Source organism: Balaenoptera musculus, chromosome X (genome assembly GCF_009873245.2).
Source record: "Balaenoptera musculus isolate JJ_BM4_2016_0621 chromosome X, mBalMus1.pri.v3, whole genome shotgun sequence".
Classification (NCBI taxonomy): domain Eukaryota; kingdom Metazoa; phylum Chordata; class Mammalia; order Artiodactyla; family Balaenopteridae; genus Balaenoptera; species Balaenoptera musculus.
Window position 1 is genome coordinate 111048632 of NC_045806.1, and position 24965 is coordinate 111073596.

Here is a 24965-nt window from a genome sequence, read left to right on the forward strand (position 1 = left end):
GCACACTCCTCCAGCTGCGTCTCTGGTTGCACCTTCTTTACAGAGTACACCACTCTGTTCCTTGGATTCTAGGTATCTGCATCTATCAGCATCTTCTCTACTTGAAAAATAAGATGCTTGGGACTTCCCTGGAGATCCAGTGGTTAAGACTGTGCACTTCCACTGCAGGGGGCACAGGTTCGATCCCTGATGGGGGAACTAAGATCCCATATGCCGCGTGGCGTGGCCAAGGGAAAAAAAAAAAAGAAAGAAAATAAGTTGCTTAAGAGCAGTGACTGAATCTGTTTCCGTTTCAGCCCTGCTTTCTCCACCTCCTCCCCTCCTTCTCTCACATCTACCTCTCTACTCCCACCCACCCCCAGCATCTGGTACTGTGCCCATCACATACCAGATGTACAATATTTGCTGATTGACTTAATGAACACATGTTAGTGCCTGGTAAAATGCTAAATGGATATTGTTCAAGAGGAGGAAGGGATGCTCTCAGGCTGCATCAGGAGAGACATGAAGGAGGAAGAGGCATATTAATTGTGTTTTACAATATGAGTAGTAACAATAATTCCATTTAATGAGCACCCATGTGGACCAGAATATTTGCATAAGTTATCTCACTGACTCCTCAAAGGATCTCTAGTAGAGAGAGGTCTAATTATTACCCCCATTTTATGGATGAGGAAACTGAGGCTCAAAGACAATAAATAACTTGTCTAAGATGCTAGAGCTGGGATACGAACCCATCCCTAATCTAACTGAAAGAGTGAGCTCTTTCCAACAACTAGGATTTAGACAGGTGTAGACAGGTCATTCAAGATAGGTGCAATGGGGGAATCCCCTGGCTGTCCAGTGGTTAAGACTCTGCGCTTTCACTGCCGAGGGCCCAGGTTTGATCCCTGGTCGGGGAACTAAGATCCCACAAGCCACATGGTGCAGCAAAAAAAAAAAAAAAACCTTCTGAACTTTTAAATCAGAATATACCAAACACAAGTATTTAATACTGTCTTGACGGACTTCCCTGGTGGTCCAGTGGTTAAGACTTCACCTTCCAATGCAGGGGGCACGTGTTCGATCCCTGGTCGGGGAACCAAGATCCCACATGCCATGTGGCATGGCCAAAAAAAAAAAAAAGAAAGATAGGTGTAATGGTATGAAAAAAAAATAGAATGTGGCAGACGAGGAGACCAGTATAACCAAGGGGAGGGCTGGGCTAATGATGACACTAGATAGTTGTGATAAAGCTGAATTAGTCAGTGAACATAAAATAAAACACTAGAGAGTGAGTTTAAAAATTATAATAAAATTGTGTATAGGATTATATAGAATACCTACAATGAGTAAATATTAGAAAACCTTCCGAGCCTTCTAATGGCGTTCAAAATAACAATACAGACTTTGGCCTAAACACCCGCCTGAGAATGTTTTCCGAGAGAGGATGGCTTAAGCACCTAAAATAATCCTCTTCCCAAAGCTAATGGTCTTTTCCTCCCCTACAGGTTTCATTACAGCCTAGCACAGAGGCCAGTTTAAGGAAATGGAGTGGAAATAGTGTGTGTTCATTTAGTCTTCAGAGCAGAAGCCAATTGAGGAACATTACTCAAAATCTGTGGCATTTTTTTCCCTCCAAGTATTTCAGGTTCAGCCTGGGTTTAGGGCTGTAATCTAGGGAACAATCACCTGTCAGTCTGGTTCCTTTCATCTGTTCAGAGCAATTTGGTCATAAGAAGAGGAGTATCTCTTTTTTCAATTTACTTCTTCTTTTGTTTTTTGTTTTTGTTCTTAAGAGCTTGCAGAATTGAGAAAGGGGACTGTCAGACTGCCCAAAAGCCAGAGCTGCTTTGCCTGTGATTGGGGAGCTGGGGAACGGTGGAGAAAGGCTGGTATCCCATACTCTGCTCCCCCAATATCCTCAGGCTGGGTTGTACCAATGGTTACCAAACTCATTCTAAGCAGCAGGGCTTTAAAAAAATGAAATCTAGTCAGACCTCGATATATATATAACAGATTAAAATGAAGTCACTCAGGATGAGGTGGAGTGGAGGCCTGGAGCCCCATCTGTTTACCACTTTAGACTCCCCATTACCCCCACTTTCAGCAGGCTCTGAGGTCCTGCTTCTGAACCCAAGAGCTATTCAGAACATAGATTGAAAACCGCTGGACTACACAAAGGAAGGATGCGGTTAAGTGCACCGCGATGGCTCTATGAGCCCAAGTAGCTTCTTTAGACTTCTTCTTAGCTCTTTTTCATCTGTTAGAAGCCAAAATAAGAAAGGAGAATGGTGACAGAATGAACAGGTAGATTCCCCACCAGGAGGCATCTGCAGATGGGGGAGCGTGGGAGGGAGAATAAACCTTTTTCTTGGTACTCCCATAGCTTAGCACAGAATGCCTTGTCCATTGTAGGTGTTTGGTAATGAATGGGAACAATGACTCCGACTTTACAAGAATGATGAAAAACAAGTCAACAGCCATCCACAGTACAATGCATTTGTTTCTTCCTTGCCACCAAGTGGGTGACACAGACCCAGATATTCAGGTAAAGAAACCCACGGCCTCCAAGATGAATGTGTTTACAAGGACAAAGCTGGCTATGTCTAAGTAGTCCCTGAAATGTGGATACTAAAGAAGGAAAGTAGAGAAATGAATATTTGGTGTCACACCAGCCACATGGTTGTGAAAAGGCATGACGGCCTGTGGGGTAACAGGGGCAACCACTGCAGACCTGGCAGAAGGAGAGTCAACATTCTCAGCGGAAGAGTCTGAACCTGTCAACTTTGCTTACGTGGAGATACACTTTTGTCCAAAGTTCCTGAAAACACTAGAAAGAGTGTATGTGGGACTAGCTATTTTTTGAAAGGTCTTTAGAGACATGCTACTGCTTGTTTTCACACCCTCCTAGGGATGCCAGGGGGAGTGACGAGAGGATTATCTGCATTTCACAGAAGGAGGAGCAGTCTTGGGAAAGGGATGTGGGTGGGTAGAGGCAGCAAACTATTTTCTGACAAAGATCACAATTGAAGCAGGTGCCCTGGTGCCTACTGTGAAGGCACAAAATAGCCTGATCGCCCTGGAAGGTTCCATAGGCATGAATAGGAGAAACGAAGGTAAACAGGCAGAGGCTGAGTAGAGAGCATCTCATGAAAGCCCGTGGAGAACACATCTCCTCCTCAACGATGAGAAAAGAGGACACTGTCGAGGCCCTTGGAAACAAGCCCAGCACTCCTACTTCTGTCATTATGCTCTTTGAGGCCAAAAAACCAAAACTCTTTAGATTCCGAGGCTTGGAGAATCACTGCCCCCAGCTCAGGTCCACAAGCCAGCCACACTCAAAGCTTGTCTCTGCTGAGGTGCCTGGACATCCACCCTGAAGGGGACCTTTGGGATTGGATACGATCCATGCCACTGAAGCAAGTGATGAGCTCTCCTAGAACCAACGTCAGGGGGCAGTTTTCAGATTAAATGAGAAAATGCATTCATTTAAAGCACTTAGAATAGGGCCTGGTGCTTCGCTGATGTTACTGAGGTTACTTGGTTATTACTCTTGCAGATTCATTACCAGCCCATTGGTGACCATCCCAATGAACTTATAGAGCATATATCATTATTTACAATCATGATAAATATAGTCATTTTTTGCTTCACAGTCACTCTCTAAACTTCAAAATTATGTTCAGCATTTTGTGAAAGTTTCTTCAATTTTCTTATAAAAACTTTTAGCTGGTGTTAGGGTGCAAATTTGTTTTCCTTAAAATAAAATTATTTGACTATTAAAAAAAAGAATAGGGCCTGGTGCATAAGAAGCACTCAACAAACGTTGCTGCTTATTTAAAAATTCCTGGCCCTTGTTATAGTTGGCAGTCTTCTTTTACTGCTTTTGTTAGGAATGAATTCTGTAAGTTCTCTACCTGCATGAAAGTATGTTTTGCTTTTTTTTTTTTTTTTTTTTTTTTGGTCAGGTACCTAGAATTATTTGACTCAAATTGAAGAGTAGCGTGCTCTTGGGCTCTATGGAGTAGGGAAAATAATTTAGGATTTAGAGAAAAATGGGCCCTGGTTTCATTCATGGCTCTGCCACTTACTATCTATGTGGCTTGGGGCACAATATGTCATTTCTCTCAGCCTGAGTTTTCTCATCTGTGAGCTGTAGATATAATTCCTGCCTCATACGTTTGTTGGTAAAATTAAATGAGAAAACAGACAAGAATGCTCTTTGCAAACTATAAAATACTATAAAAGTAATGGGTTCTTTTTAGTATTAGGAATTTGGGGCTTAACCAGACTTGCTTCCCTCCCGCCTCACATGTATCCCACAATTCACTCTGAGCTTTGCAGATAGTGATGGCCAAATATGTCTCAGGTCTGCCAAACTGCATAGAACTAGTTGACACAGAATAGTCAATTGACCATTTTGATTAAATTATCCAGCCAATTCAAGCAGTCCATTTTCTCAGTTGTCCCCGTCTCCATCCACAATCAACCCCACTCAAGTGACCCAAAACTGTGGCTTGTGATATCATATAAATATATCCTTCAAGCAACGTGATGTTCTTCTTGGACCATCTTCACCACCCAGGGATGCTAGGTACCTGGGAATCAATTTGTGCTTCAAATGCATGTGACATCTTAATCATCCAGTACAAATGCTACTTCAAGCAAGCAATAACAGATGGTGGCCTGAATTTTATAGCATCACCAGCATTTTCTGGGCAAAGTTTATAGTTCAGTCATCAGTGAGCTGAGTCCTGCCTCATTTTTCTTTTCTGTTTAATCTTTAGCAAACAACCATTCTGAAAACCCAAAGCCTGTGTTGTAATGAAGCAATGGCCATTGACCAGTAATGTAGTATGTATTTCTGTCCACCCCACTCTTCCATTCTCAGATTGTGTGCACCCAACACACATAGTAAAGAAAGTGTCAAAGCCAGGTGTTGGTGTGGGGTCCCAGGGAAGAGCACCTTTATCTTCAAGTTGAAATGCTAACAGGAAGATGGGATTTCACCACATTCCATGGCCCCTGGAGAACCTTCTACCTACTCAATACTCTTCCCTCCAACTAAGGCCTCCAGCAGCAGGACCAGTCTTCTGATCCTTGTGAATGTAGGTCTAATATAGTCCCTCAAGCATAAAGGGCATCTTCAGAAAGGATGGATGAACTCAGCCTTGTGGGACAAGCCCAGACATGGTTGGAGTCTTGGCCCCATCATCTATTACCTACGTGACCTGGAACAAGTCAATGTCATCTCAGATTCCTTGTCAGTAAAAAGAGCTAATAATAACCTTTGCTTTGTAGACCTATTGTAATGATTAAACAAGATAATAGTATGTAAAGCAGTTTGCACAATGCCTGACACATAAAAAGCACTCAATAAATTGTAGTTAATAAAAAGCATTATTATATATTTGCTATATGTGAGGAATGGTTCTAATTTTTAACTGTATTACCTTATTTAAATAAAATAAATCTTTCCTCAAATGTCAACTTTCAGTGAGGTCTTCTCCAACCACTTTATTTAAATTTACTAATTTCCTGTCTGCATCACTCCTTATCCTGCCTTGCCTTTTCCCCCCTTATAAGTTATTCCCTTTTAAAATACTATATAGTTCACTTAATTGTTTAATGACAGTATCCCTCCACGAGAATGGGCATGAGGGTAAGGAATTTTGCCTGTTTTTTTCTTTGCTGTGTCTCCAGAGCCTACAATAGTACCTGGTATCTCATAAGCAATCAATAACAGTTTTGAATGAATGAATGAAGAATTTAATCCTCAAGAAAATCCTATGAAGCAGACACTATTAGTATCCCCTTTTTACAAGTGAAGAAATTGATGCACAGAGAGATAAAGAAACTTACCCAGGGAAGGGTTGGGATTTTAAAGCAATGACTGGCTCCAGAGTTTGCCATCTTAACCATTATACCACACTGTTTCTTTTAAAGAACTCATGGAGGGAGAGAGTGGGGAGAGGGGTGAGGGGAGAAGGGAGAGAAAAGAGAGGGAGAAAATACGAATGAGAATAAAGGGAAGAGTGTATGTGATTCTATTTTTCATTTTGTTTTTTGCTTTTTGTTTTCCTCCTCCTCCCCAGGATAGTGTCTACTTTTTCTCTGATGAAATTTCTGTGCAGTACTTTGGGAATCTAGCTTCGACCTTTTGATAAAGGCAGTGATCATTCATTTGTCCCCAAAATATCATCTTTAGAGGACACTTCCATTGTCCAACTATCACTCCGTTGTTTTTATGTGTCTTTTTTTACAAAGCTAAACGGGTGGGAATTATTTACACACCAAATAACTCATACCTATTCAATACCATACTAGAGGTTCTAGCCAGTGCAATAAGGCAAGGAAAAAAGGCATCCATATTGGAAAAGAAGAATTAGACTGTCTTTACTCACAGGTGACATAATTGTCTATGTAGAAAATCCAATGGAATCTTCAAAAAAGCTCCTGGAACTAATATGTGAGCTTAGCAAGTTTGTAAATATAAGACTGGTATACAAATATCAATTGTACTTCTATATCCTAGAAATCATACTAAGTGAAGTAAGTCAGACAGAGAAGGACAAATATCATATGATATCGCTTATATGTGGAATCTAAAAAAAAATAATACAAATGAACTTATTTACAAAACAGAAACCGACTTACAGACATAGAAAACAAACATGGTTACCAAAGGGGAAAGGTGGGGGGGGATAAATTGGGAGTTTGGGATTGACATATACACACTACTATATATAAAATAGATAACCAACAAGGACCTACTGTATAGCACAGGGAGCTCTACTCAATATTCTGTAATAACCTAAATGGGAAAAGAATCTGAAAAAGAATAGATACTTATATATGTACAACTGAAACACTTTGCTGTACACCTGAAACTAATACAATATGGTAAATCAACTATAGTCCAATATAAAATAAAAACTTTAAAAAAATAATGGAAACTTGGGGAAAAAACAATTAGAAGTTAAAATAAAAGGATACTATTTGCCATAGCATCCAAAGTATGAAATAGTTAGGGATACATCTGAAAAAGTTAGGAAAAACATGTACACTGAAAGCTACAAAACACTGATAAGTGAAATTAAAGATCTCAATAAATTGAAAGATACACTGTCTTCATAGCTTTTAAGACTGAGTATTGTTAAGATGTCAGTTTTTCCCAAATTTGATATACAGATTCAACACAATCCCTGCCAAAATCCCAAAATCTTTAGGGAAAGATTTCTTAGATATGCTACCAAAAGCATAATCCAGAAAAGAAAAAAAATGATAAATTGGATTTCAACAAATTAAAAATTTCTACTCTACATTTAAATGCTTCTACACTCCAGATTTTTAGTCCGTGTTGGATTCATAGTAATTATTTGGATAGCACAATAGTTTTGCCCTGTGTTTCCATACTCTTTTTTTTAATTAATTAATTTATTTTTGGCTGCATTGTGTCTTCATTGCTGCACGTGGGCTTTCTCTAGTTGCGGCAAGTGGGGCTACTCTTCCTTGCGGTGCGTGGGCTTCTCATTGTGGTGGCTTCTCTTGTTGCGGAGTCACGGGCTCTAGGCACATGGGCTTCAGTAGTTGTGGCACGTGGGCTCAGTAGTTGTGGCTCACGGGCTCTGTAGAGCGCAGGCTCAGTAGTTGTGGCACATGGGCTTAGTTGCTCCACAGCATGTGGGATCTTCCCGGACCAGGGATCGAACCCGTGTCCCCTACATTGGCAGGCGGATTCTTAACAACTGCATCACCAGGGAAGTCCCCCCATACTCTCTTAGTACTGCAAACCATAGTGGGCCATGTTTCATTGGTTATTTGTCTGAAAAACAACAGGTTTGGCCTGGAGGCATTAGAAGATGCCATTGATTTAGCCTCTGTAATTCCTTCAGCTCAGAAAGAGCTAGGCTGAAAGCTAAAAATATTGGGGTATAAAGGCAAGATGGAGCATTGATAGATAGTTGGATGGGGGGAGGAGGGAGGAAGGGAAGGAGGAAGGGAGAAAGAGAAGGAGTTCTAGACGGAGAGAGACACGGACTGCGATAGGGAGGCAGACGGAGAGAGATGTGTTACTCAGAGGAAAACGGAGGAATCCTATTTAACATCCCTCTTCTTTGCATTCCTAGGCCTTCTCAAGTGAGAGAGAGGAGTAGAATTCCAGCCAGCACCTGGGAAGTGGACGTAACCCTGAGGTCCCCCAGAGCAATGCCAATGAGAGTTCTCAACCATGTATGTCACAGAGGAAAAAGGAGTTATTGAGGACCCCTGCTCTAGAGAGCAGCATGTTGAGTCTGTGATTTTGTGCAGCAGGTGAGAAGGGAGAAGAATGACACCTGCCTTCTAAGGCTCCATTAGCACAACACCCTTCTTGACTAAGCTGGAGAACCAGGATCAGCATGGATAGTCAGGTATTTAGGGGGATTTATTATGTTCGTTAGTATACTCTACATCCTAACCATCACAGAGATGCACGTGTACCCCTTAGGAAATATTTCCATAACTGGACTGTTTCTTCCTGGATCTTCCAGTAATTTCTTGTCTCACTCAATCTGTGGGCATTATTTATGTATTGCCAGTGGTGCTGGGGCGTCTGCTTCCCCATTTCTGGAGCTGGCAAAGCAGATAACCAGAGCTCTGATTTGGTCAGGATCATACTGGCCAGGTCACACTGTCCCCAGCTGCAGTTTGTTGGCAGCAGAGGCAAGCATAATCACTAGCTGACATTTATTAAGCACTTGCCATGTGCCAGGCACTGGAAGAGCCTTACTTGGATTTTTATTTTATCCTCACAATAGCCCAATGAGGTAGGTACTAAGCTAATCAGTGATAGAGCCAGGATTCACATCCAGGTCTGTCTGACTCCAAAGCTGATGTCCTTTCAAATACACACAAGGCTGCATGATTAATTTATTTAAAGAGATCTTTGAACAGCCCCATCTACAGTTGGTTAGCACTAGGTGAAACCTCAAAATATGCCAAGCCTATGTGTTATTTACCCCTTGTTATTAAAAGTCCTTTTCAAATGTCTTATGTTACTTTCCTGCCTAATTAATGAGTGTATTTTCTGGGGTAGATTTGACTGTTTTGCTGTGACCAAAGGTCTCGCACTATCCTGGATGGGGAGTGTTGGAGGGAAAAGGCAATTCGGCTATAAATGTACTGATTCTCGGGCACACTCCACTCCAAGTTGTTCTTAGGAATACATTCTGACATTGGCTTATGTTTTTGTCATTTGCTTTTTTCTACAAAGGAGCAACAGCAGAGAGGGAGGGGGAGGCAGCGGGTGGAGAGAGAGAGAGAGAGTGTTTGGGGCTTTGGTTTTTCTCAAGCTTTTGTGATATCAGACTTAGTCTAATAGCTACACTAAGGCACTATTGACATCATTATCACATCAAACTACAGCGCTTATTTGAAAAGTTCAGTACTTGACCATTTGATTGCTACGCTCATACAGCATACCACCACTGTGAAGTGAAAATACACACACACACACACACACACACACACACACTCTTTCATACACAGAGGCAAAACTAGGGGTTTTAGCGGTAGTCACGGCCTACTGTCTTAGAAGAAATACATGGCTCTCAATGAGAGGAAATGACATAATCATGAGATCATAGTACGCAGGACTTGGACTCCAGTGATGCACATGTAAACAACTCAATCTGAACATAAAACTGCACCACGCTGACTCCACACAGAACAAGCAAGACTTCACCTCTTCTCTGTAAAGCAGGAAAGTTTTCCATTTGGGTCCTGCCAACCAAAACCAAAGGACTGTTGGTGTGTTTAGTTTATTTCTGAAGCCACGTGCTCCTGACCATGCTCATCTAGAGACTGCTGAAAAGATAAACAGGCCTGTTCGTTATGAGACACTTTTGGCAAAAACAGCTTGGAGTCAGTCTTTCTGTGACATCTGCTACCAGGGTCGGCTCCGGGTAGATGTGTAAAGTGAGCAAGAATTGACTTGACCATCTCATGTTCCCCTTCTGTACTCCTTTTTCTCCATTTTAGCATCCCCTCCCCAGCTGAATTCATTTAAGCCAATATTTATGGAACTGAATTCAACATTTATGGTATCGTTTACCAGGCACTGTGCTTGGGTGCTCTGCCCTGGTCCTGCAATATTCCTGGCCTTCACCAGTATTTGAAAATTGAACTTGGTCCTTGTCTTTCCATAGCCTGAGCCTATGTGAGAAACACCTCAGGCTGAGAGGATTGATTCATTTCCAGCGTCATCTGCAACTGCCTGCAATCTAATTTTTAAATTGATGCCTCTGAATGTTATACACACACACACACACACACACACACACACACACACACACCCTCAGCCTTGGTTGTCTGGTTTGAAGGAGAACAGCTATAGTGATCTACGAGTTCTCTTTATTGCTTTCTAGATGAAGGGGTGTGTTAAAGGCTCGAGATAGCTCAACAGTAATATTGAGAAAGGGTAACTGTCCAAACACAACCAAAATGATGTTATTTTGGAGAAAAAGTGTTTGAAAAGTACATGCTGTTTCCTTTCATCACCACTACCCCTACATTTTTTTTTAAGTGGAATGATTCCAATTTCTCCCCAAGGGCTCCATTTTCACAGAGGCTAACAGAACCCACCCACACAGGTATGGTAACGTACAAAGGGCACAGCACTCAGCTGGACATCCTGAGACCAGGCTCCAAGCCTTGTGTGGTGCAATTGGCCAAAGTGTCTTGCTATCTGGGAGCAGAACTGCAGCATACATTGCCGTAGAAAGAGCACAGGACAAGCCTTAGAAGACCAGGATTCTAGGCTGACCTCTGCTATGAACTAGATGCGTGACTCTGGGAAAGTGACTGACCCTTCTTGAGTCCTTATCTGGTCAGCAAAAGTGTTGGTCTCATGTGACATGTGAACATGTTCAGATACAAAAAGAAAATCTGTAACGGCTCCTTGTGGCTACCATGTGTGCTCAGTTTTGACAGTTCAAGTGCTTGCTGGGAATAGCCCAATGGATCAGCAAAAGGATTGACTGTGGCTTGATGTGTCAGACAGAATAACAGATTCCCATTATCGAAGGGAACCAAATTAAATATGGTGGCCTGGTGTGGCCGGTCTCTGATTAACCTCTGCCAAACCTCTGCTTCCTGATCTCAGCGGTATGGCTCTGCACTGCTTTTCTTCCCTGTCCTGTCAACTTGGCTCACTGTTAGCATAGAAGAAACTGCACGTACCTCCCTGAAAGGCACTGCCACGGTAGTCTGGCTCTGCTGCTCAGACGTATCCCATTCCATCTGTTCCTCCCTGAAACAGAGGGCTGGTACCCAGCTTCAGATCCAGGCAATAAAACGGAGCAAGCAGAATGACACAACTTTCACGCTGTAGGTTTCTTAAGCTACTCGGCACACTACGCTGCATGTCAGTTGGCCCCAAATGGATTGAAGTTGGAAAAAAAGACAGAATTGGCCATTCAGGTTTTAGCTTTGACCTCATCCACAACTTTAACTTGTTTTTTTTCAACATTAAAGGACTCTGTCTGTCTTAGTGACTAATTTGCATTTTCCTCTTCTGACCTGGCCTTGCCTCCTGAGGGGTAAGTGGAGAAAATGAATGGGTTCAAGGGTCACTTCTCAGAAGCCTTCGTTGATATCCCCACATGATATCTTCCCCACCAACAGCCCCCCGTGACTGCCTCACTGTAAACACCATGTTGCCATCCTCTGTCCTCTACGAAGACTGTGAGTTCCTTGAGGGCACCTACTGTATCTTGCATTTGTCTCTGTGGCCCAGGGTCTAGCACAAGGGCACAAAGTAAAAGCTCGATAGAGGGGCTTCCCTGGTGGCGCAGTGGTTGAGAATCTGCCTGCCGGTGCAGGGGACACGGGTTCGAGCCCTGGTCGGGGAAGATCCCACATGCCGTGGAGCGACTAGGCCCGTGAGCCACAACCACTGAGCCTGCGCGTCTGGAGCCTGTGCTCCGCAACAAGAGAGGCCGCGATAGTGAGGGGCCCGCGCACCGTGATGAAGAGTGGCCCCCGCTTGCCGCAACTAGAGAAAGCCCTCGCACAGAAACAAAGACCCAACACAGCCATAAATAAATAAATAAATAAATCCGTGACACTGTGGAAAATAAACAACAACAACACCTCGTTGATTGACTTCAGAAGATTATTTAAAAAAAAAAAAAAGCTCGATAGATTTTACTGATTGTTATTACTATTATTGGTGCTAAAGAAGGGTTTTACCAAAATTGTTCATTGGGAGACCCCATGTAGGCACACAATATCCTCTCCAAGCCTCGATTTCCTCATGTATCAAATGGAAATAATAATAGTGCCTACTTCCTGAGCTTTTGGTGGGTGAGAATTAATGACACAAATTGTATCAAGTGCTCGGGGACAGAGATTGGCCCGTAGCACTCACTCAACACATACTAGTTGTTACTATTTTTAGTCATGAGGTATATTTGAGGCAGCTTGACTTGTCTTCAAAAAAGAGGAGGCCAGTTTCTTTCCAGAGAAGAAAAGAAGACACCTTCTGTCTCCCAGCCTGTATCTGGCCTCAAAATAACAGAGGAATTCTTAAAAACTGCTCCATAGCCCCCTGTCATGAGGTCAAATAACATGAGAAAACCCAGCAGGACAGCACCCACCCTGGATGCTGGCCACTGTGAAAGGCACCATGGGGAAAACCCAGGGGAGCAGAAACCCACCTAGCCCCCTGCCTCCCCACTACACACTCCCAAACCCAGGAAGCAACCACTGTCTCTGAACCACTGTCACGTGAACAACACACGTGCCTAAACATGGATAGACACTGTTCTAGAGGGTGTGGGAAAACGCCCCCCGGATAGTCTCACCATATTCATGCAAGGTCAGTACTGCTGCTGTTGACAAAACTATCCTGAGGAGAAAGTGTGCAGAAAAGAGTTTAAAATAAAAAACCCAACAACCAACTTCCTGCCAACTGATGGGAGGTAAGAGAAAGGGAACCTGAAACATATCCTTAAAGAGAATACTGGCTATTGGAGAACTTTTTATTCTTCATTAATAATCCCCGAAAAGAAAGAAAAATTGAGAAGAACCAGCACAATCTGTGAGTCACGTACATGGCAGATAAAAGACACCTAGCTCAGAATGTGTGGGAAGGGAGGCCCTCACACCATGGCAGAAGTTTGGGAGGTGTCCAAATCCAGCAAGTGGGATATAAGATCATGTTTATCTACTTAAGAATGTATTTATGCAGGCCTCCTACTGTTAACAAGCCGGGTATGGTATTAGCTATGTGTTCTTTATGTCATCTGAACTCCAGTTCTACCAACGGCTCCACGGGGACTCTTCATTCACAAGGTAAGAGTCTGGGTTCCCGCAAAGCCAAAAGAAACAAAACAATGCTCCTTTCAAAGTGCAACAGCAATCACAAACATCCATAATTATACATCAGGGTCTAATAAACGGAGACTGTGCCCTGCAGTTGTCAGCAGGACAGGTGTGTACAAGATACCCAGACCAGGGCCTGCCGTTTCTGCAAGCATGGAGTTCAAAGCGATTCTCCAAGGCCATCTCTGTTAACCGCGGGCGCATGCTGACGATGAATTGGGACTAATTTGGAAACATTCAGCTGCTCCGGAATGTGTGTATCAATTCCCTTCCTTCATAATTTATTCAGCATTTTGACTGTGGCGCTCAGCAATAAATAACTGAAACGAGTTCTAACTGCTCTGAGATTTCGTCTTCTGTCTTCACCACTGCTTTTGATATTCTCCAAGATAGCCCACATTCAACTTTATATGCAAACCTGAAATGGTATTCAGGAGGAGAAGAAGAGAAAAAAAAAGGCAGCCAATAGCTCTTTCACTTTGGGAGTTGAAAATAAGATCATATTCTAAGTGCAGCATTTATGGTCCAATGCTGGATACATAAAATATATGACCATTACAAATTCAGCTTTCATGGCAAAGCCATGCTCTTGTAGTGATATATCTTATTGCTAGATTAGAGCTTTTAGCGTGATGAAGGCATCTTTCATCTTCTCCTAGATGCAGGCTGGGTTCTCCTTCGGGGCTGTATTTCTGCCCGTCACAATGCCCCACAGCCCTGAGACAGAGGGCTTACAAGAGGACCCGAGTCATTCACCAAAGGGCTGCAGCCACTTCGAAGGGGGAGCGCCTAATTGGAGGTATGTCACCTGCATGGGATCACACTGTTTCAGACTGCCATTCTCTGCTGAATCCAAAGGGAGAGGTCGGCCAATGTTGCTTTCTGGAATCAGCCCAAAGAGGTAAATCTAACATCACAAATATTCAGCCAATACAAGTTTTTGGCAATACCAAAAAGACAGTTTCGGGTAGGTCATGGTACAGGTTAGTCGCTAGGAAAAGAATACATGTATCATGTACATCAGTGACATGGTTACAATGCAAACGTAATTAAACCAGGATAATTATGGAATGGCTTTCCAGATTCTTCTAAATCCACCCCAAATCTTAGTGTATGGATCAAAGACAGATTTTCATAGATTTTGCAAATCATAACATGATCGATCCGTGCCGCTGCTCCTTCTTTCTTCAATGTTTGAGACTCAGTCCAAATCTTGCATTGCTATAAGTCCTTGCCCATCACAATCAGCCCTAAAAGCTATCTTTCCAAAGTCATCTCTTGACTTCTCCCTCCCTCTCCTCCCCCTTCTTTAGTTCTTCATGCACCCAATATTCCTGACACATGCCTTACTCATTTACATTTCCCAGTGACTAGCCCAAAGCAAAGCACACAGAAGGCATTCCGCAAATCTTTGAATGAATATGAATGAATGACAAAATGAGGACAGTACATGGCTTTGTGACAGCTATGTCGGATGCACAGGGGCACTTTGCACTTACTTCCCATTCTTAGGTGTGTTCCGGGCCTTTGTGGATGACGGAGAGTTGGCGCCTGGATTAGTGTTTGGAGAACCCCGTCTATCCTTACTATACCCACAGAAAGAACAGAAAAATATATACAACAATGACCACAGAGACAAAAAGAAATTAGTTATTTCATTTAAAGACTTTTCAAGGTGCCTCTCTTTCAATATCTCAATCTCTCTCTCTCCCCCCCCGCGCCCCCCCGTGTGTGTGTGTGTGTGTGTGAGTGTGCGTGTGTCTCTCTGTCTCTCTCACCTGTCGAAATAAAGCGTGATCTTATCCAGTGCTGCCCTTCAAAGGTACAGAGAGTGGGAACCATTGGTCAAGTTCAAAGAAAGCTATTCTTCTGGCATTCAAAGCTTGAGCTGGTGGATGCCATTAATGACAGCGCCACAGCCCAGGCCCCAAGAGAGGCTCTGGCCAAAAAAATAATGTATAAAAATAACTAGTCTTTAACATAAAATCCTTTATTTCCTGTCTCTGGGTTCTCTGTACTTCAAGTTCAGTTCTGAAGCTGCTGACTTGTTGTGAAGTATGTGGATGCCAAATGACTTCTAAAAGTCTTTGGGAGATACTATCAGATGAATTAATAATTTTCACTCATAATGTTAACATGGGAAGGCCGTGCATTCAGATATTCTTTCAGGAGAAGCACCACCTGCTTCATGAGTAATTGAATTTAAATCTCCACCTTCAATAACTCCACAGCTTATGTCAAACCTTGGAAACAATTATGAAATAAATCACTAGGAAGGTCTGCTTAATCTCTTCAGGTTAATAAACGCAGACAAATTAATCACTTGAAGGTAAACAAAAAGGAATAATTGATTGGAGGCTTCTTGATTACTTTATTCTATTTTCTTTATCAAACTATTTTTACCGTTATCTTCAATTCAGCTGCTCTGCCTTGAAATTATTACTTTACTTCATCTCCAGATTTCCATGGAAACCAATTCAAAGCCTTTTTCCCCACTTGATGATGTGTGGAATTATTTATCCTGATTTCATCAGAAAGATTTTTTTTATTACTAAGATCTACGTCAGCATAACCTTTTATAAAAAGTGAAGGTAAAAAAGAAAAACGAGTATCTTGGCTTTCAATGAGTATAATAGAGCCTTCCAAAAGCACAGAATATTGTCTCAGAGAATGTCAAAGAGCTTTCCAGATATTTATGAATCTTTTCAGTACCTCAGAAATAGGTGTCTGCAAGTAGCTGTATTTAGATGTGGGGTGAGGTGGGGTGAGAGGGTGGGCCACAAAAGATATTCTGCCTCACATCCATCAGCTTTAAGTGGCTACGTGGATGTGACTGGAACAAGAGATAATCATGGGTTCCTGGCGATTGCCAAGGCAATACAGATGTGTGTGGGCACAGGGCTAATCAGACAGATAGCGAAAGTTCCAGCAGGTAGGATTCAGTGTCCAGGAGGGCTCCAAAGCAGTTCTTTGAAGTGGGAGTCACCAAGGTGAGCTCCAATCCTTCTGCTGGGGTGGGTGGCTCTGGAGAGAGTAGGCGCACAGTGTGTCCCCCAGGAGGTGTCAGAAGCCCGCTGAGACAAAGTGCTGAAAAACTCATGCAGCGCTGCCCCTGCCCATCCACGCTGATTTCCTGGCAAAGAACTCCTTAACCATCCCTGGAACCATACCAGCTACCATCCTCATTCAGAACCCCACTCAGAAACGAAGTGATAACTGGATAAAAGACTGGAACTCAGAAGAATTCAAAAGTGTCTCTTCCAGAAGCCTGCTGCAGTCTCATGCAGAGGACGAAATATGCTGTGTGCTGCAAAATTCAAGCGGGTCTCAATTCCCTCACTTCCACACTCAGCTCGCTGGCCACTGAGCCTTCCTCCTCCCACCCCCTCACTCAAACTGGAGGCAGTGGGAAACTTTGCTGGAAGCCTTCTGAAACAAGGGATCTTTTGATCTTGCAGGCTGCTAGGCTCAGAGTAGGTGGTCATTTAACACCCCTGTCTCCCGAGTCACTAAGCTCAGGCATCCACGTTCTTTTGAATAAAAGACACACATTCCCACTGCTGTATTCCCAAGTCTGTGCCTTGCGAGCCAAGGGTCCTTTAAAATCTGCATGATAAGTGACCCTCTTTAAGCTCAATGCAGGGCACCGCAGGACATCAGGGAAAGCTGTCAGCTGGCCGTGGCAGCCTTATTAACAGCTGCTTTGGAGGTGGGGAGGAGGTGGTGGTCCTGGAGCAGTCTTCCTTTAAGTGATCGAAATAAGGACCCCATCTGACCAAGTGCCAAACCCTTTAAGTGCAGATCTGAGTGGAATAAACACAAAACTTGCTCAGAGAAAACTCATAGACGGAAGGTATGGCACCAAGACTGGAGGTGAAAGTTATCAAATAACTCAAAATGTTTGTTCCGTGCCAATAGCAGATCCACTGACAGTGGCAAAAGGTATCTGAAAGTGGGGGAGTGTCCAGCAGAATGGTGGCAGGCTTGGATCCTAGGAGTTTAGCTCTGTAGATGTACTAAGGAACTGTTGTATAGAAAGGCTGGCCTAACAGTGAGGGAAAAGAGTTCCCCCTCAAAGTTCCAGGCTGACTACGTAAGTCTGGACAAGATGCTATGATTCTGAAACTTTGAGAAAGAGAGACCCCAAGTTTTCCAGAAGTGCTCCACGAGAGAGAAGGAGAAAATCCTGCAACTGCAGACTGTCCGGGAGCCTCAGAGATCTGGAAAAACATGGGTCAATGACCCAAAGATTAAGATGCTGCCGAGGGACTTGCAGGAAGAAGCCCTGCCTGCTTTTAGGATACCTGGATGATAATTTGGGGGTATATGAGATTGGGGGGGAGCTGCCTGGAATTAGAGCTAGTTTCCAACTTACACATCTGAAACAGGCGCACCCCAGTTGTCATTATTTTGTCTGTCTCTAGACCACTTGTCAGCCCTTTTGACTTTCATCCCCTCTTTGGGTTGCGATATTAAAAGCTACGGCCCGAAATCCCAGGGGGCATGGATCCAGGCTTCTCCCACTCCTCAGGAGTAGCTATCTTTTTCCTGGGGTAAGATTCTTTCCTCTCTCCCTCCCAAGCCGGCCTCATCAAAGACCTATGGATACAATTCCAGGTGGGTTCCTGATAGGAACATTTAATAAATGCCAGCACTCGCTCTGTCTGCTTGGTCGGCTGTCCGTCAACATGTATCGTAAACCATTTTCCACCGGCTCCACAAATGTCTCCAACACCAGAAAAGTGAAAAAGAAAATCCTGCAGTATTATGCACATTGTATCCAGGTGGGAAAACTGTGACTAACCCAACTCTTCAGCATTTTCAAAGTGTTTCTGATTGAATAATTTGATGCTGAAATGGCATCCAGGGTACTTAACCCAAAATGGCAATCAGATCCACTCCAATCTGGATTTTTCTCTTAGGTCAGAGAGGTACTTGAGGGAGAAGAACCTAGCAGTTTCAAACACCCTCGACTCACTTTCTTGATGGGTGGCATACAGAAACTTCTGCATTTCCGGTAGTACTTCGTAAGCTCTTTTTGGAATTAATTCGTCTCAGACCCACGAGAAATAGTTGTGTTGCTTTAACTAAAACAGCACTGAATTTTTTTTTAATTAATTTCCAGGGCCCTAGGAATTTGAAGTTGTATTTCAGAAGAGACAGTTGGGCTATAATACTCATTGTCTACATATCTTTTATTTGGCACTTACCATGTGGTGCCTGTAGTGTTGTTTATATTTTTACTGTTTATCCATCTCTCCAACTAGCTCTTAAGAGGGCGCTCCAAAAAATATTTGTTGAACAAATAAATGAAAAAGCTGCATTTCGGCTCAGTGGAAAAGGAGTGCCGTGACTGTATCAATGTCTGGCACCGGTGTGAGAGAAGGAAGTGGTGACACACATGTCCCATATTTTCCATGCCTAAGGAAGAACGGTCTGGGGAAACTGGATTCCAGTTACTGATGGTTGATCATCACGTGGATCACAAAGAGGTGAGCTTAGAAAGGACGGTCAAGCAAGCTTCCTTGGATGGTTGGCTAGTGCTGCAAATAACAACAAAAAATCTGTTGCATTTGTATGGCTTTTAGTGTTTTGCCAGTGTGTGTTCTTATAAGTGGTAACAGAGATGAAACCCAAGCTATTGTTAAGGGTTTACTTCAAGTCTCTCTGGGGAAATGGTAGCTACTCTTTGCTCCCTAGAAATGACCCTTGGCTCCTTAAAGCTCCTAGGATAAGGAAATGTGCTTTAAAAATATAGAGTCTACCAGGCATAGAAGCTCATCTATCTCCTTCCCAAAAGGTGCTTGAGTGCCCTCTACAACATATCAACCCACCAAGTGGTTGTCTTTTGAAGCCTTTTAAATCATGATTGCTTCCCCATGAAAGCCTGCTTTTCTCTTTTCTAAGAGGCTCACGTTGCTGAAGTATTTTTGCCCTTGTCCTGTTACTGAGCAAGGCAGCTCTTCAAATATTGATTTCCTTTAATTAGAGCTGATGAGGATTCTTCATTTCATTTCTCTGTCTTGCTAGGTTATGTCCTGAGTGGTTTTCTTTCTTGGTTCCAAACTTTTTCATTTTCTTCTACCCGAAGTGTCTAAAGTCGAGTCCGTGCCTCTTTAAGCATCCTCTTCCCATGATCTATGATTTCTATTCATCATCAAGCAAAGAAAGTTCAGTTCACTAAGCTGTGCTTTCCTTTAGCTTCCTCCCCTAGGTTTCCTTTGCTTAACTGTGGGCAATGACTGAGGGTTTTTAGACAAGAGAAAATGTTCATCTTTATTGCTGTGAAGCCCACTGTGGCTATGATCTCTCAGAAACAACCTCAGGCGTTCAAAGCATTTACTCAGGAATCTCGAGTTCTAATCCTGGCTGCCAGGGAGGCATGTGACTTCCTTCTGTCTTAGGATTCTCCTCTCTAAAGCAGAGGGCACTCAGCTGAACAGGTAAACCATTCACCCAGAAGCGCACAATTACTGTGTAATTGCAGAGCTCTTGGAAAAGGCAGCTGGGACACTCGCATTACCTTGGCCTCTCCCCTTCCATTAACTTTTCACTCTAACAACTCACCACAGGGGCATCGGGGACTGGAGCAATAAGTTTATCAATTATTGTTGCCCTTTTGCTCTCTTCACCTCTTGGCACGTGCTGTTTCTGCCCAGGGAAGGCGGTCACATCCCTGAATGCCTCACTGGCATCAGGAAAGAAGATGATCAGTTCCTAAATTATATTATTTTCTCATTTCGGCTGGCTATTCACTTAAGTCTTTACCAAGAGCTTGGATGTTGGCTACAGACTATCAGAGGCCACTGGAACTGCGTCTCACCACTATTGCATTCACATCTAGCCCTGGGCTCCTCCATCAGATAGGGGATTGAGAAGCAAAAACACCAAAAAAAAAATCATAGTTCTGGTACTGGATGGTTTAGGGTGATTGAGACCTGAAATATGATGGGAACCTGGACCAGAATAGTTGTTCTGGGGGTGGAAAGAAGGAAACCACGCACGGCATAGCAAAAGGAAATGACTGAACTTGAGAGCTGACTCCATCTGGAGAATGAGAGTAAAGTCTACATGAGGCTGCTGAGAAGGTCTGGAAGCTGAATGGCTGGGAAAACAGAGGTGCCAGTGAAAGAGCCAGTTTCGTTGGGAGGGGCATCTGGGCCAGAGGGGAAGATGATGGATTTGGCCGGGAGCATATCGAGTTGGGGTGTTGATGAACAGTGTCCAGCAGGCAATTAGAGAGATGGCACCGCAGCTCAAGAAGAAAGAGACAGGGTCAGATGTACAGTCATCGCTCCCAAGTGGGAGTCAAAGCTGTGAGATAAGCCGCGAGGCCTGATGGGACAGCAATCCATTGTGATTAACGAGCGGATGTTTGGGGCGGGGGACAGCCTGTACCGGAACCTGCTTTCTTCCACCCCAGTCTGTGATGATTTGCAAGTGGGTTCCAAAGTCTTATAACGCAGGGGCTCAAGGAAAAGAGCCTGAGCCAGTTCACTCAGTCGTATAGGGTTCAATACTAAAGTTAATGAGGGAAAGTACAGGCCTCAAGCCTTTTTCTGTCCATAGGCTGCTATGGGGCTGTGCCCACAGGCTGCTTCTCCCCATCCTCTTAGCCCAGCCAGATTGCTTACAGGTCACAAGGCGAGCTGGACACCAAGGGGAGAGGTGGGCGGCAATCACTGTCAACCCATTTCCCAGCGACACCTCTCAAAGTACATCCCAGGCTGCTGTCACCTCAGTGTAAGGAGGGTAGCCTGGCAGAGGGGCAAAACTGAGCTTTAGACTTTGGCTTCACTTGCAGCTCACGTCCCTTCCTCTTTGCTCCCTTTTCCCAAGGACTAACCACATATCAGAGACTATACCTCCCATCGATTGTGCTAAAATCCACTCCTATTTTTTGGCATGATTCCCTTCCCTTTTCTTGTTCTCAGCCTTTGCACTGTGCCTCACGAACTGGCACCCTCAGTGGCCCTCTCTTAGCATTCCTAATGGTACAAGGATGACACAACTAGTAACATCACGGTTGGGGGGTGGGCAGCCTGCCTGGGAGCAAATCAAGGGCTTTGCCCTTGAAGAGCCAAAGTACCCCAGGCTTCCTGAGTTGAGCTGAGTTCAGGAGGGCAATGTTTAAGGACCTGTGGCCATTACCTTTCCCAAATTGAGGCAAGCTTTGGCCTCAAGCTCTCGATCTGCAAACGACCCACTGAATCACCTAACTTCTCTGGGTCTCAGTTTCCTCTTCTGCGAGTCCTACTTCTTAAGGCCACATCAAAGTTTTGAAAATTATAAAATGTTAAATAACATATTCACTCAAAAACGTTTACTGCGTGTTTTCTGTGTGCCCTTCATCCTGTTGGGCCCTGGGGATATACTGATGAGTGGGACAAGGTTCCTGCCCTCAGGCGGCCCAAAGGCTAGTGCAGGAGGCGAGCACGTTGATGGATACAAAACAACACCTTGTACCAAATGGGACAAAGCAAGTGTGAAAAGATACTAGGGAAATAAACCAGACGGCAACCATCTATGCTTAGGGGAATCAGGGAAGGCAAAGGTAAAGCTGAATTACTATGATGAAATTTATGATTTTTGATTTGTGTTAAAAATCATAAATCAGAAAATAAAACCTGGGTTATGAGAATTTTCACAAAATAGAACGAATTATGCCTATCCTTAGTTTGAAACACTTATCTGCCAACAGTGGCTCATAGACTTAGACATGAGAATAACCTGGAGAACTTGCAAAACCCAGATAGCTGGGTCCTACCCCCAGTCTCTGATTCAGCAGCTCTAGGAAGCGGGCCTGAGAATTTACACTTCTACCAAGCTCCCAGGTGGTACTGATGTTGCTGGCCTACGGAGCACACTTTGAGAGCCGCTGCCTCATTGCTTCTCCGCCTTTCTGCTAAGATCAAGTGGGGAGAACCACTGCCTCACAAGAAGCATGAGACAGCCACACTTCGTGGCCACTGAGGGATCACAATCTGCCGTATCCATTGCCCCTGTTTTCCAGGCAACACAATTAGAATCTTCTGGATGAAATATCCCCCCTGTACTGCTACTGAGTCAGGAAAAGGCAGACGCCAAGGGCTGCCAACATCCATCTCTGGAGAAGCTCCTCTTTCCTGAGGAAGTGGCAATTACTGCAAACACCACAGAGTGGAGCTCAGAGCAGGTGAGACAAAAATTGGATCCGACAGCATTAATTGAGCTTGAAGTTCTATTTACTGAAAATGATCTGGCGTAATTAAAAATTCACAACTGGAGTCTAGTTGGTGAACATTATGCATTAAGGAGTCCCCAGAGGAAGCCAGAAAAGTCTCAGTGAACTTTTAGGAAAAGCCAAAGAGGCCAATTGCTGTGGCAGGAATTAGCACACAGAGAAAAAAGAAAAGTCTGTTCATTTCCTTGGAAGTGCGATTCTGACTTTATACTTCAGAATGACATGAACCAAGGGCGTTGCTGGGGGCGGGGGCAGGAACTGATCATTTATTCATTTCCTTTTCTCTGGTGAATAATTACTTTGCTTTTACTTTCTACTAACTATGTTCTTATGGGATCTTCAAGAATGTCCACTCTGCCTGCACATTATATTATTCAGTTCTTTGAGGACAAGGGTAAATTGTGTTCCTATCTGTTCGTAAAGTTTCTTATGACATCTGTCAGATAGGAGGTTTTCAATATCTGTTGACTGCTAAGCATGCTGATAAATGTAGCTTCTGACATATGTTTGTTGAATTGAACAGACTAACACATATTAGGTTAGAGGTCTGGTAACAGAGTCATGTGCCTTTGGGTTTTTGTTCAAATGACATATCAGACCACACAGTAGGCCTACAAAGGTGATAGCCTATCACAGTGCCATTACTGAGCTCCAACGCCCACTGATATGAAACTCAAGTAGGATAAAACCAGTGGGAATCAGCAACTTTGGAGAGTGGCATTGCCAAACGAACTGAAGGCAACTCTAAAGTTGTAGAAAGAGCATGGGCGCTGGCATCAGGCAGACCTGGGGTCATACCCTGTCTTTGTAATAGCTGGATGATCTTGGACAGGTTGGGTGATGGAGGCAGGGTTGGTCCTGCCTAACCAAGGCCTCTGATCTTAACACTGGGGCTTCAGGGCACCAATTCTCTAGCTACATGTTAGTGTCCAAAACCAGGAGCATTCAAATACATTCTTGTGGCTGAACTCCACATCTTAAGTGCTTTCTAAGGGGGTGAATGTATTCAAGATTTAAAAGTGCAGCTGGGGGCTTCCCTGGTGGTGCAGTGGTTAAGAATCCACCTGCCAATGCAGGGGACATGGGTTCGAGCCCTGGTCCGGGAAGATCCCACATGCCGCGGAGCAACGAAGCCCGTGCGCCACAACTACTGAGCCTGCGCTCTACAGCCTGCGAGCCATAACTACTGAGCCCACATGCCACAACTACTGAAGCCTGCGCGCCTAAAGCCCATGCTCCGCAACAAGAGAAGCCACTGCAATGAGAAGCCTGCGCACCACAATGAAGAGTAGCCCCCACTCGCTGCAACTAGAGAAATCCCGCGTGCAGCAATGAAGACCCAACACAGTCAAAAATAAAATAAAATAATAATAAATAAATAAATAAAAATAAAAGTGCAGCTGGCTCCTTAGAAATAAAATAGAAGGGCCATGTCAACAAGGTGTTGAAAATGCTTTCTGTGTATTTAGGAAAGAAAAGTTCTCTCAACTCTGCTCCAGTATGTCTCTTAACAGCACTGTGCCTCTAAACCAAAGGTTTTTACATGGTTCTCTTCATTTATATTGAGAGGGACAGTTAAGGTGCAAAAATATTTCCATTTTCAAAGTGCTCAAGTATCGCTCATTCAGGGATCACACATTTGTTTGACTGCATGTTGTTTCTAAGTAGGGGCTCCTTTGCAAATGTTATCCATTCTATGATGTGTATAGGCAACTTCTAATTTTCTTTTCCAAGTGAAACCCAATAATCAGCTTCTTTCTGTTGTGTTCCAATTTGGAAATCTGAGCATTCTTCTACTGTGTATGTTCATGGGAGATTAAAATACTGAAAATTCACGGAAACAAATCCTGTTCTCCATCACCCATTAATCACTGTTAAATGTTAGGCCTTGTGTAATTTATAACAATATACTTCTTTCCACGAATATGAGTTTTTAATAACAGTCTAGTCTAACACAGAGCACTTAGCCAAGCCAAAGATTAAGGCTCTTTATTGAATATACCCCACCTCAGGCAATGGAAAGACTCAGAAACGTGGAGCTAGAAGGCTCCTTAGAGACAAGAAAGTAGGGTTCAGAGAGGAGAATGGATGGATCCAAGGGAGGTATCCAAGCATGGACATTGAGTTAATGATAGAACTTGGCTGGCACCTAGCAAACCGGGCCAGAGCCCCTACAGAATACAGAACAAGGCAGGAAGGCTTGGGACCAAAGATGAGGTAACATGAATGAACTGTGGCTCCATTTGCCAACATAAGTAGTACAAGAAGGGGGGGAAGGCTTTGGGAGGGCGGAGAGTATGTGGAAGGAGACGATAGGTTCAGGTTTGGGTTATGTTGAGCTTTCTGTGCCCGTGGGACACAAATTGACAATTGGATATGTGGACGCAAAGCAGCT

General features: G+C 43.7%; 1 protein-coding gene across 1 annotated transcript in view; it reads right to left on the bottom strand.

Annotated features, from left to right (window-relative positions):
* LOC118889201 (heparan-sulfate 6-O-sulfotransferase 2-like) overlaps nt 1-24965 on the bottom strand; it is a 287709-nt gene that overhangs the window by 25868 nt on the left and 236876 nt on the right. Inside the window, exon 3 of the mRNA XM_036840982.1 lies at nt 14847-14933. The gene's annotated coding sequence lies outside the window, so the exon portion shown is untranslated. The remainder of the gene's footprint in view (nt 1-14846; nt 14934-24965) is intronic.